This window comes from Micrasema longulum, unplaced genomic scaffold (assembly GCF_059751315.1).
Source record: "Micrasema longulum isolate JH-2025_06_02 unplaced genomic scaffold, ASM5975131v1 h1tg000588l, whole genome shotgun sequence".
Classification (NCBI taxonomy): Eukaryota; Metazoa; Arthropoda; class Insecta; order Trichoptera; family Brachycentridae; genus Micrasema; species Micrasema longulum.
The window spans coordinates 538,987-553,878 of record NW_028277784.1 but is presented as its reverse complement, the minus strand read 5'-3'; the positions used below and the strand labels follow the sequence as shown (position 1 = coordinate 553,878).

Genomic DNA, 14,892 nt, shown 5'->3' with positions numbered 1-14,892 from the left:
AGTACCACTTGAAAAGTTTTTTATACAGCCGGAAAAAAATAGTTTTTTGCCAGATGTTAAAGATCCATCACTAAACACTTGCATGTTTCTTGTGTCGTCAAAAACAACAAAATCGGTCAAATAAAAAAAATTTTTTTCTTCTTTGCATTGCTGGTTTTCTAAAAAAGAATTTCAAGAAATTCCAGAAATAGGTTTTTTTTTTACATAATCATAATTAAATTATTTCAAATTAATTATTTTACTTAATTTACCTGTTACTAAAACATCTAATTTTAGAGCTTCTGATTCTGATAATCTATTATTTGGAGTATTTATAGCTTCTTCGCCTTTTTTATAACTTCTTAGTGTTTTAACTCTCTGAAAAACCAAAAAAAAACAATGATTTTAAAAATATTCTTTCATTGATGATTATTCATTATTCTTCATGTCCAAACCTCCAGTTTAGCCTTCCACGGTCAGATGCTCGTAAAATCTGATATTCTTACAACATATTTAAAGTCTAAAAATGATTAGATTGTATCTGTCACGTACGGGCCTGTTTTACTCAGTTCGGTAAAATTAGGGTGGGTGGATACTTTTTTGGTTTAATTTATTTAGTTTCTACTCACGGGTGAAAATTTTTCTAAAAGAAATCAAGTGGAGATTCATGACCTCATGGTGTACGATTTTGTGTGTTCACCTGCCTATTGATAAATTAAATAATTAAAACTATAATAATAAATAAATCCACCCTACGTTATTTATTGGGGCCGTGGTATGTAAAAACATCATTGGTGGATAGGAAATTGACATCTATTCTATAAATAAATGGGATTAATTTTCACCAGTTACAATTCGACATTTAAAACTTTGGTTGAAGTGATCCGAAACAATTGCAATACACATGCGTCCTGAATCATTTTGTTAGGCGCTCTCTCTCAGTATTACATTAATTATTTTACCCTGGACTGGTACGACAGAGACAACATTATATAAATTTGGGAGTCACTTTAGTTTCTTTAAACATCAAATGTGAAGGTCAAATATTTTTAGGTTATATTTATTTTATTTTATAAACATAAACGGCAAATCTGCCTTTTACAAACATTTATATTATTAACATATTTGGCTTAATATTTTTTTTTAAGCATGAATTACCTTATACCCAAGATTTATAAAAAAAAAAATTATGCATCTAAAATAGCGGTTAAAATTCAATTTTATACTATTAAATTGCGTTTTTAATTAGTATAAAATCAAAAAATCCATAGACGCGCTGTGATTGTTTGTTTGTAACTTTTATTTTCGGTGAACTGTGGACTTTAAATTAAAAAGTATTTGACTTTGTAAGTGTTGAAATTAAAAGAATAAAGGATACAAGGTATGTTTTTTATACACAAAATAGTATTATTTGTGGTCTATATTTTAATCAGTTGTTCTATATGCGGTTGATTTCAACTCAAAAATCTTAAATTTCTTCCTTTGTCTAAAATGACAACTCTGAGTTTCGGGCTCAAATGTACGTAAATGTTTAGGTTTATCGTAATTTTAAGCTTGAATAATGAAATAGATAATACATTTGAGCAGAAAATACTTATGTTAATAACGATTCATTATTATTAAGTGATCTGCTGACATTTCATTTGATAAAATAGAAATTATGAAGAGAAATGACATTAATTCAATTCATCAACTTTGAAAATAACCGGGAATCACTATTTACCAAGGATAAGTAGTATTCATAATAATAAATAAAGGCATTATATTATAAATAACATATTAAGTGGCCTCTGTGGTGTAATGGTTAAGACCTTGACCCATGCACAGAAGGTTCCGGGTTTGATTCCTCGAGCCCGAAACCTACCGTGCGCGAGTAAATTTTATGTGGTTTTGGTAGCATTATTCTGAGAGACTGATGGTTCTTTTTGTTATTTTTTTTTAAAGAAAAATTTATATTATTTTGATTTACACTAATATTTTAATTTTGGGGGCCATAAATAACTCACTATGATAAAATGGGTACGGAGTTGCGGAAGAGCGGGGTAGGAACCTCGGACCTCTGATCCGCGAATCCGCGACACTAGCCAAGGGACCAAACTCGGTTCATTATTACATTTAGATTGCTCCATACAGACAAAAAAATTAATTTTGAGGCTCAAAGGAGTGAAATTTCACGGTGACCGAGATCCTAACAAATTAACTAAAGACCGAAGGGCCGAATTTCCTAGCACGTAGCAGTCGGCGATAGCCGAATGTTGCCTGCTAGTTCAATTATAAGCATTGAAAAATGCGAATACCTTTGACACGGGCTCAAAATACAAAGCTACTTTCATCATGCTGAGACGGAGCAGGAGTATACCCAAATGAAAAAATACAAATTTTATTTTTTTATTTTATTTTTAATATTTTCTGCAATAACTTAGTGTATCATTTTAAATTAAATTTGGAGAAATAAAACTTGTACTTTGTTTTTTGATACACTCACTTTATTTTTACCAACTAGTTTTGGTAACCAACTAGTTTCGGTAACCAACTGTTACCTTCTTCAGGGTATTTTTATAACTAAACATACATAAAAGAAACAGTGAACAAATTAGTGGGTGTCGATAAGGATGAGGGAGGGGGTAATTGTGTTTAAGGTGGGGGAAGGGAAGGGGGTAATTGCGTTCAGTGTAGAGTTCGATTTTATAGGAAAAATATTAAAAATGGGACTATGACTTAAGTTTAATTGATTATTAATTATGTCTAAGTTCTATTTTACCGATTTTTTTATTCCTAAAATTTCAAAAAGATTAATTAGTTTATTTTTATTATTTAAATGCAATATTTCAATTCCATTTTCAAAATTAAAAGAATGATTATTTGTTATAATATGGTCAGCAAATTTCGAAAAATTATTGTTATTGAGACATCTCATATGCTCCTTGATTCTTATATTAAATGAACGCGATGTTTTTCCTATTTAAAAGGATCTGCAATCATGGCAAGTTAATTTATACACACTTGATTTATCTAATTTATTTGTTATATCTTTAGTATTTTTTATATAATTTCCTAAATTATTATTTGTGTAGAATGCCGGTCTTATGTCACTAGGCAAGTCCTTAAGAATTTGGTTGCTTAGGTTATCAATATATAAAAATCTCCTCCACCGTCTATTATCATTCAAATCTATTTTGCTTGAATAAAGGTATTTATTATTAAGTTTTTGTTTTTTGTTTAAAATATTATCTATTATATTTGGGTTATACCCATTATTAAATGCAATTGTTTTTATTGTGTTAAGTTCAATCAGAAAATTATTTTTTGACATGGGAATATTTACTAAACGGTGGATCATAGAATGGAATGCGGAGTGCTTATGTGAGATTGGATGGTTGGAGGAATTATGAATTATTATGTCAGTGTACGCAGGTTTGCGGTATATCTTAAATTCGATTTTGTTATGAATTAATGATAAATTTAAATCAAGAAAATTTAAACAATGATTTTGTTCTATTTCTACAGTAAATTGGATTTTAGGGTGAAAGGAATTTAGGAGGTTGAGAAATAATTTGAGTTGGCGATCGCTTCCGGTAAACGCACATAGCACATCATCGACATATCGTTTCTAAAAAATAACATGTTTTAATAATACTGATTTACAGTTAAATAATTTTGTTTCTATATCATTTACAAATATATCAGCTATTAATGGACTTGTTGGCATCCCCATAGGTAGCCCTTCTTTTTGTTTATATACTGTATTATTGTAACGGAAATAACTTTGATCTAAACAAATACAAATAGATTTATATAAATCTTTTTAAAATTCTTCTGGTGAATTTGAATTATCAATCAAGTCTTTAATTATGATTTTACTATCTTTAATGGGTACATTAGTAAATAAATTCTTTATATCAAATGACACTAACTTATGTGTTATTTGGAAACATTTGTTCATTAAGTAAATCGACTAATTGTTGGGAATTTTTTATCGTATATCCCGGATTGAAGATATTTGAATGGTTTATAATATAAGAGACATGTGCACTTAATTGAAATGATGGAGAATTACAGCTGGAAACTACAGGTCTTACGGGATTTCCCACTTTATGTATTTTTAATAGTCCATACAATTTAGGGCACTCAGGGTTCTTTAGCACTAATGGATTTTTAACATTATCCCATAAATCACTTTTATTGTATTTTAATAACTGTTTTACATTGTCTTGAAATTTATTTGTCGGGTCCTTAGGTAAAACTTCGAAATTATCATCTTGAAGAAATTCCTTAATTTTACTGGCGTACTCTGATTTATTCATAATGACTACCGTATTTCCTTTGTCGGCTCGTGTTATTATTAAATTTTTACTTTTTAACACTTTTTGGATATTTTTAGTTATTTTAATCTCTTGGTTGTTTACGGGATTCACCATATGTTTAGAACAGTTTTGAATATTGTTTGCACACATGTGATGAAAATATTTGGAATGTTTGGAGAGCGCAGTTTCAATGTCGACAGCTAAATTTTCTACTGCTTTGTGCATGTTATTGGGCTGGTAGTTAAGGTTATGTTTTAACCCTTTTGACAATGACAACATTTCTTGAGGATGGAATACTTGGGTTGATAAGTTAGTGACTCGTTCGTAGAATTTCGGAGTCTCGATTGGATTTGATTTCACACTTTTATTTTTTATCTGATTCGCGCACAGATTTTTTAGTTTTTTATCAAGGATTACTTTTTTATTGTAGGCGTCATAGCTTGCCAATTCGCGAACTTTATCATCTAGTAGATCCCATTCAATAGGGTGGAGTTCATGAACTAATTCAATATGTAAAATTTTTACTAGGAGTTTGATATAATTCCGTTTTTTATACGCGTTTTTTATGTCTTCTTTCAACAGTAAATTTTTTGCTTTTAATAAGAATTTATTATTGTACGTTAATTTGTTTTTATTATTAAATTGCGAATTAATATACTTCGGGATCACTTTACGTATTTCACATTTTTTTAGAAAATATATACTAAGACACACTAATCTGTATTTTATTGTTCTTCCTGCGGATTTACGTATCTATAAATATGTGTGTTTATTTATGGATATATGTTAAGGAAATGTATTCTCTTTCATTTTGAATTTAACAGCGTTCCACGTTCCAAAACAGATAAAACCAAGATGGCGACATTACGTCAGGTTTTTACATGGCCGAAGTAAATAAAGAATATAGATTGTTTGAATAAATCATAAAAGCAAATTGGAAAGAGATTGACTTAATAAACTTAAATGTTGTTTCTTTGTAAAAGTGTTGATAAAAATATGTTCATTATGTTCGTTTCCTGATGTAAAACTGACAAAATAAAACTTTGTTTTTACAGAGCAACAGAAGTATTTTATTTGCTAATCAATTGAAAGTAATTAATATATATATATATACATTTACCCGTGTATTTGTATTTATGTTACGCTGTGATTGGTGTACTAACAGAGTGCCCTGCGCACCATCGGGTGCGGAAAGGGAATGATGATGGTGAATAATAATACATATTATTCGTCTCTTGCTGCGGTGCACATACATCAAATGGGTAATAGTGTCAGCACATCTTTCTAACTTTTCAATTGTTTAAAAATTTTCAAATTGAACTTTTTTTTTACTATCTCTTTCTTTCAGTTTTAGCTTACGGGGATTAAATGACAATTTGCCCCGTATAGGCAAATTAAGAAGATATTGTAAAAAATCATACAGAAAATTGACTTTTCGCATTATTTGTGTGAAACAGAAACACCAGATGGGCTTTTGATTGAATGAATAATTTTACTGATAGTATTCATCCTGCTGGTATTTTCATAATGGCATAAATTATTCAAGCAGCAACCATATCTTTTTTTCTTCTTATTGTTAGTAGTGCCAATAAAATGTTGAATTTATAACGAACGTAGAAAAGACAACGAACGCAGTAACCTCGAGTGACAACTGACAGGAAGTGGAGACCTATTTGGTTGACCAGGCCACTTACTGTGGATGCTCTCTGAGGGAATCGCTTACTTTATCTAGGTTAATACCCAGTAATCACAGTTCGTCAGCAGTTCATGTCTGAACTACGGGATGCGGCACTCATCTTATATTTGGATCGGGTTGTGGTCCCGTGGCTAGCGTCTCGGACTCACGGATCAAAGGTCTGTGGTTTGAATCCCACTCTACCCCAACTATATTCCTATTTCCTAATAGTGAGTTAATCACAACTCATTGATAATGGCCCTCAAAATGAAATATTTGGGTATATCATTAGAATGCAAATATTTATTTAAAAAAAAAAAAGATAGGAGATGACGGTTGTCAGCCGACAGAAGGCTGTTGTGTCATGTAAACGAATGGTTTGATAAGGAATAATGATGATAAAATTATTTTAGTAACTAAAAATCTATTCTTACCGAACTGCCTGGACTGGAGGAGGAATCATCGCTGCGTTTACCTAAAATAAATGCAATTATATTTAAGAAGCTGTATTATTTTCATTATTATTATTTTTACCTTTGTTACAAAAAATTATCAAGATACACTACGAAAATTATCTGAGATTATTTTTAAAATTATACACCTATATGTTTCGAGAATAACCTCAAAAATATAAGTACCGCAAAACCATCTAATTTTGCCGCTTTTTTACAATTATGTTGATTACCTCAAAAAAAGTTATGCTGTGCTTTTTAATTGCTAAAAATGACCTTGGTAATCACTGAATTTTGATGGCGGGCAAAATTACCTCCATGTTCGTCCATATTCGTCCATGTTTACCCGCAGCCATTATTTGTTGAACTGTAGCTCATATGGCGTTCTTGTCTAAGAACTACTTAATTGAATTATTAATTCAAGAGCAAAATTGTCATTTGAACATATTTTCAATGGCTAACTAATAAAATATTTGTCTAAAAACAATTGGACAAATTTACCCGCCGAACTCTATTTGTTTTCATACAAGCAATTTATAGGCCTTAGGGTTGTCAAATTCTGGTGGATAACTTAAGAAAAATTAATAAATCTTGTTTATTTAAAGAATTTTTTTATTTAAGTACACATACCAACAATCGTAGTCCTAATTACCTAAATGGAAATTTTTAATATCATGTAGGTACACACATTTTTCATAAGACTGATCATCTTAACTTCATGTAACACAAAATTATGCGATTCGTTTACCAATGCAGTGCCCTATGCACCATGAGGTGCGGAAAGGGAATGATGATGACGATGATAGTTATCCTATTTTCGGGAAACAAACTAACAGACGTGAACTTAATACGTCACACGCAGAGTAATTTCAAAATAAAATTAAAATCATAGCGCTGATACTATGACACACAAAAATGTTAAAAGTTGTGAATATTTACCCACATCTTAATCAGCTCAGGTTAGTCTCTTTTCATTATAAACATGAACCCATAGCAACAATTTATTAAACATTAGATACTTGAATTTTATTGAGCACGAATGATATTTTACACTTCCGAAAAATCATTAAAATTAATAACCATTGCTTTTGAAATGTCATGTCATATTCATATCTCGATTGTCTCGAAATCTCAAGTCCGAATTCATATCTCGATTGTCTCGGAAAACCATTTCGATTGAATTCACTCGAGATATCTCGATTATTTTTCCGATTATTACGAGTGAACTCGATTAATTGTAAGCATTTCGAAATGTCTCGATCTTGTTAATAATCGAATATTTCAATTATCGATTATTCCCACCATTACCTATAATCTATAATGATGGGAATAGTCGAAATATTTAGATAATCGAATACAAGCATTCGAGACATGCAAATAATCGAATTCAAACATCGAATTAAAATATTTTTTTACCGTGAATTGTAAGAAAACTGCCAGAAAAAAAAACATTGCTGACTGTTGGGTGCGGGGGTAAAAAATACATGTGTAATAACAAAGTACTTCAAAATAGTAATGAGGAAGTTCAGCCCTACGGGAAATTTTATATAAAACATGTTTTATTACGCACGGTAAAAATTAGAACAATAAATTCTAAATTTCTTGAAAATGTATGAAAGAAAGTTCGCCAAAATCAACCAATAATATAACGTTGTGACAGTTATATGTCGGCCTCGTGGTGTCAGCGCGTTTGCCTACCATGCAAGAGGTCTCGGGTTCGATTCCCGACATGGTTGATTTGATATATTTATTTATAAGGGTGTTTTCACACTAAAATATTTCATAGTCCCTGGACTGGAATCTGAAGCGTAAGACTGATCATCTGACCTTCATGTAACACAAAATGATCAAAATACGCTGCGCTTGGTTTACCAATACAGTGCCCTATGCTTAGGCGTAGAAAGGGAATGATGATGACGATGATAGTTATCCTATTTCCGGGAAACGAACTAACAGACGTGAAGTTAATACTTCACACGCAGAGTAATTTCAAAATAAAATTAAAATCACAGTGCTGATGATACGACACACAAAAATGTCTCGACCTTTTTAATAATCGAATATTTCAATTATTTTAATTCGATTATTCCCACCATTATCTATAATAGCAAACACAAAAACAGCAGACCGGAAGCGTGCGCGCTTTCGACCAACATCCGGTTTCTCTTGTCCAATATCCAGCAATCTCAATGTCCAATATTCAAACAAACATGATCTTAGTGTAATTTCAAATGTTTAATACCAATTATACGTAAAAAAAATAATAAGAATTGAAGAAATATGGATGTTCAAACACCGGCAAAATGGTGAATGTTACACGGTGTGTAAAGTGGCCACTTTAAGTCGTAAGCCCTACGTTTCCCTTCTCTAAAATGTTCTCCGTCTCTTTTGTTACTTGTTAATCTTAATGACTCCCTAGGGGGTGAAATCCAGTCTTTTGTCTGCACTCGGACAAACTCAAAATATTGTAAAAAATAAATTTTCATTAATAATTGGGCTGATTTCATTAATTATGCCTATTTCGTAGAAAAACCAAGCTCTGTTTTCGGTCAGTTCGTCTGTTGCAAAAACACGAACCGAAGCGACGCCATTTGCTTGTCGACAAATGGCGCACGGCAGAAATTTGAGATTGACTCGCGTCAAGTCGTAACACGTAAGCTTGTGCACCGCAGTTGGGAGATTTGGACAAGCTTATTTGCAGTTTCCATACTAATTCCCGGAAAGCACTATTGCAATACTAACGCGATTTCATGACAATTGAACACTATAAATTACCCAACGTCGTAAAATGAATTACAAATATTATCTGATTTCTTCTACAAATTCCTCCGAGACCATTCGGATTGCATAAGCAAATAACTCACTATTTTATATTTTAGTCATGTCTACATAAGTATATTGGAACTTACTTGTGATAACTTGAAAAACTAATAAACTAAGTAATATCATTTAAAAAGAAAGAAAACACATATCACTAGATAGATTTTGGAACGAACAATAATTTGCTTCACATTATCATGCAATTTAAATATAATATGTTAAATACTTACGTTTAGAGGACATTGTCGGGCGATTTGTCGTGGTAGGTATTTAGTTCTTGCTCTGAAAACATAAATATCGAAAATGCATTAGTCATTATCGGCGCAAAAAAGATACAAAATCATATTTTTTACAGTGGGATACACATAAGGCACATTAATTAAACAAGAATATCTGACCAATCAATTATAATTACGTGTTCTTAAAAGGTTTTCTCACTCCGTCCACGCTTCTCTTCAGGCCCTCCTAGACCCTTCTAGAATCCTTACGGTAATGACGCCGTTCCGCTATGATGCAACGGTCAAACGTGAAACGAAAAATTTCAAATAGCCTGTATCTACCTAATATTAACGTATGGATTGGGCAATATTTTAACCTAAGCCGGACCATCATATTCACGAACTTTGAAGTAGCAAAGATATTAATAATACTGACACGCATTTAACACGGCATTGTGTTGATTGGGTCCTTTGTATGCGGAGTTCTTAATTTAACTCGCGGATTTTGACGGACTGATTTTAGTTGCTCAATAGAGTCATCTACAGCATTGTCTATGGTCATTGTTTAAAGTTTTTATTTTTACAGAATTTATGATCGTACCTTAAATAAACACATACATATTTTATTTATTTATTTTTTATACGGCACAAGTGCCTTTTACAATATAAAATATAATAATACAATTAGTTAGTAAGATATACAAAAATTAAAAAAACAATACTTAAACATGGGTATAAAAAGAAAAAGAAAAATAAGAAGAAAAAAATATATTTACATGTATGTCGGCATACAAAAGATATAAACATTCGGTAGGTATATCACCATATCGTTAGCATAAGTAACTACTGTGAATAATTATTTAAGCGTTACTGTACCTAGAACATCATAAAATATTTATAAAGAGATACTTTGAATTCACAGAGACTCGAGATAAAAATGTTGATATGAGAGGTAGGTACATTCATTTCCTAGTCTGTGTATACGCGGTATAGGTGAGTGACAAAGTTGATTGGTTTGAGAAGGGTGACAACAATAGAGTATTTTGTCTAGTTCTACGTGTTGGTATATTAATACTTATTAAATTCAGGAGTTCGCAACAATCGAATTTAGAATTTTTTTTTTTTTTATTGAATATTTTTTTTTTTTACAAAATACATTTTTTAAATACAAAATAGGTAAATATACAGAACATCTTATATATAACGTTTCTACCTCTCTAATAAAGTAGATACTTGTGTTTAGAGAGGGAGTTCGTTTCACTTTTTTTTTTTTTTTATAAACAAAGTAAATTAAAACAAAGTAAATTAAAATTGAAATTATAAATAAACAAGGTAAATTAAAAATAAAAAATAAACATTCTTTGGTATGGAGTCTAGGAAGGGGTGAGTCTTAAATGTTTTTTAATTTTAGTTTTAAAAGTTTGATATTTTTTTATAGATTTTAAGTTTTCCGGAAGTTTATTAAAGTTTTTTTTACCCATGTACGTATAATGGTTTAACGCTGCTGTTGTTTTACATCTGTGCAAAATTAAATTATTAGAAAATCTAGAGTTACTTGAATTTTGCACTTCAATTGTTTTTTCTTTAAAAGTTTGTAAGATAGAGGCTTTATTAAAAATGATTTTAAATAAAAAAATATTAGGTCAGTTATTGTCCAATGATCCTCCAGAGTAGGTATATTTAAAAAAGAACAAAGACATGTGGTTAATTTGTTCTATAGGAATTTGCAGCTTGAAATTAATGAATCTTTAAAAATTTTCGTTGGACTCTTTCAAAATTATTTATGTTAATTTTGTAAAAAGGAGACCATATAGTAGAGTTGTACTCTAATTGGCTTCTAACCAAAGATAAACAAGAGTTTTATTATGTTAACTGATTCAAAATCCTTTATGGTTCAAAGTTTTTTTATATATAAGTTTATTTTCTACCTTCCTAATTGTATTATTATGTTTCAAAACACGTGAAAATATAATTCGATTAATCAAATCAACCTACTCAAATAAACTAAGGTTTTGGTCATATAAATACTTTTTTATAAGGACGTAACATAAATTTGAATAGATATATCTTACATGTGCAGAAGTAGGTAGAGTTGCGGAACAATCGCAGTGGTATTTCTACAATTATTTGTGTGAAATAGAACGAGAACCCTGGACGAGTGTTTTCGACTCGGGTATAAATCTTGAATAAGGAAATCGAGCGGAGATAAGTACACCTGGTGGTGAAGTGGTTGGAGCGTTCGCTCGCCATTTTTAAAGTCATGGGTTTGATTCCTGGCAGGACGACGTGAAATATTGATTTTGAAGGTTGTTAAAACTGCAATATTTAATTTTTCTTAAGTTAAGATTGATCACCCTACCTTCCTGTAACACATGATCAAGATGAACTGCATGTTTTTTACCAAAACAGTGTCTGTGTACCACTGGGTGGGAAAGGGGGACTTATAATGATTCTGATGTGTACTCGGTAACAGATACAAGGTACAAGGTAACAGAGATATTGGCGTGAATGGCTTTCTTTAGAGTTCATTGTTTCGGATATGACCAACGTTTCAAAAACTCGTCAATCAAACTCAGAACCATTGGTTCTATCATCTCAAAATTCAGAACCGATAGCTTCAACATCTAGACGGGCAAACTTGTCCACTCAACAGCCAGAATCATATTCAGCTCCTCAATAAGTTGGACCACAAAATGATTCTTCTGCGTCCGAATCTCAAATCTTCTTCTCAACTATCAGCGTCTTAATATATCGCTGTTATTGACCAATCAGTTGGTAACTTCAAAGCATTCGATTCAGAAATGTCACCAGTTTCTGATGCTTTGACAAAAAGAGCCACTGCACGACGTGGTAAAGCTGAAAAAGTGACATTTTCACAAGTTCACCGTACAAAAAGATCGTTGAAGAGAAGAGAGCAGAAAAACACTGTGGCTCAGTTACCCGAGTAAAAAGTTTACTGTCAGGTAAGAACGTGAGCAAAAAAAACAAAAGTTTGCTTTCAGGAAAATAAGTCGGCAAGAACAGAGAAATGAAAACCAAAGTCTCCCTCATATTGTTCAAGAAGAGGCAATTTACCTTTTGTGCCTTGAATCTCACGAAGAGGGTTGGGTACAATGCGGAAAATGCTAAATTTGGGTCCATGAGGCTTGCGCCAATATTTCGGAATTATCATATCAATATGTTTGAGATTATTGCCTTTTGAAACAACATTTTATACTGGCCGGTATTGGAGGACTAGGTACGTTTTAAATGTCTATTTATTATTACTTTCTAATTGTATTGATAAAAAAGTATTTTTCTAAAAAAAAAACGGTTTTTATTATTTCCATTCAAAGCCTAATAATTTCTTTACACAAATCAGCACATATTTAACATACAATTTAAGTCAATTTCGTTTTATTCTACATACATTTTAGGGTGGCGGTACTGCCTGACTCTCTCTTTATTGATCCCTAATTTCAATAATTTGATTTTTAAGTAGATCTGTATGGAATTTAAAAAAAAACATGTACCTTTTATGAAATTTATTAATAAAAAAAATAAAAATTAAATGCTAATGATATTTACAGAAATTAATTATAAACTTTTTGGAAATTATAAATTTGATTTTCTTCGGGTTTAGTTGTAAGGTGTATTTTTAAAGAAAATGTTGTTCACGCGATTTGATGCGAATCACAAAAAACCGTCTCCTGAATAATGGTGTTTCAAGCAAATGTCGAGTTTGGAAAAGAACGGCCCTTGATTTGGACGACAGGTGTGAAATGGTCCTATGTTTGTATTCGGAATTTCCTCATTACCTTAGTATATTTTTTTAAAAACCTACCTATCTTGTATTATATTTAGCACAATCTACAATGTTTTTGACGTTTCGTAAAACATTATGAAGACGTTCTAATACCCCGGAAGAAGTAACAAAATAGTGATTTTATGTAGAGAAATGTGAACAATGATGAATACAAAAGGATATTTCGATTACACGTAGGTAGCATATGTACTCGTAGATAATATTTATATATGTAGTAAGAATTACAATGAAGCCGTGACAAATGATTATATTCTGCTGAATGATTACGTCACGAGAGATCTGCCGATCCGTGAACACGACTTGTTGACACTCTCGTGCAATTATTAGAAAGTGTATGGGCAGATAACTACCATTGTTCTAAACGTTTCCTTCCTTTTATACACGTGCATGAGTGGAAGGTTTTAAAGTAATTCTTCTCTCTTATAATAAGCTGAAAATAATCACTCACTAAACAAGTATCTATTTTTGCTTAATTGCAGTGATTGCACCCTTAATATTGAGCTAAAGAAATACAAGTTTACTTTTTCTAAGGGTGAAGAATCTATTTCATACGTGAAAGTACTCGTACAAACCTCATATTTTAAGTGTTGTCATGATATTTCTCCAAAAAAATTGGTTTTAACTGAACTTTTGTAAAGTCTTTACCCTTCCCATTACGCAATGCTTCACGATTACTTACAAAATCAACCAATATTTCGTCAATTTCCCTAGTCCACATCACGTTCGCTTCGAATAATTGAGATATGGTTTCTATAAACTCATTCTACTCTGATAGGAGGAAATAGGAGTAAAAAATAATATGCCAAATAAGATTGAGTGTTAAATTAAATAATACAAAAATACATAATGATAAAAAAATAAAAATATATAAAAAGCAAATAAAAATAAAAGTTTGGAACGAAAGCAGATTTGTCAATTTTTGCTTTAAAACCTCAAACTATAACAAATATATTATTTCACTAAAATGATCAGACATCGAACGCATGATGCGTGAAAGTAAGTAACTACAGTAACCGACAGTTCAATACATCATGATTGTCAGAAACAATGTATGACACGTAATCAAAATTTCTATTTAAAAAAATATATTCTTGTATTCTTTCTGCGATTTAACTGCGACCTGCGACACATTACTTTCTTCGGATTTCGACCCCGGTAAGCTGAGGGAAATCGCTTGTCGAAAAGTAAAAAATAGTTCAAATATTTTATCAGGACGTGTTGATCCTTTTTACAAGTTTGTGCTTTTTACGGGAGCTTCAATGCAAACATGCGCGAAAATCACGTCATTGCGTGTTGATTATCACGTGGATGTCACGCAAATACAAAGTGCTCGGCAAATCGAATAGGGGCCAGTTTTTCAATCCAAATCATTAATATCTCTTTTATGAAAAAAACCTTTACATTGAATATTTTCCAGTATATAAATTGTAAAAGGAGCAAGAATATTAAATTACTTATTGATTTTAATTATTAGTTATACGTGCAATGCGCAATGTTATAGACAATCAAATAAGGATTTGATAAATTATAATGGGTGAATTAATGATGATATGATATTATTGTGATGTCGGCCTCATGGTGTAGTGGTCAACGCGTTTGCCTACCACGTAAGAGACCTCGGGTTCGATTTCCGACATGG

General features: G+C 31.3%; 1 long non-coding RNA gene across 1 annotated transcript; it reads right to left on the bottom strand.

The window, feature by feature from the left end:
- Positions 1–251: 251 nt before the first annotated feature.
- Positions 252–9,516, bottom strand: LOC148280367 (uncharacterized). Its single transcript, XR_015822625.1, has 3 exons — positions 9,461–9,516; positions 6,393–6,433; positions 252–357 (listed from the first exon to the last, which is right to left on the bottom strand). It is a non-coding gene; the product is annotated as an uncharacterized LOC148280367 (long non-coding RNA).
- Between the last annotated feature and the right edge of the window lie 5,376 nt (positions 9,517–14,892).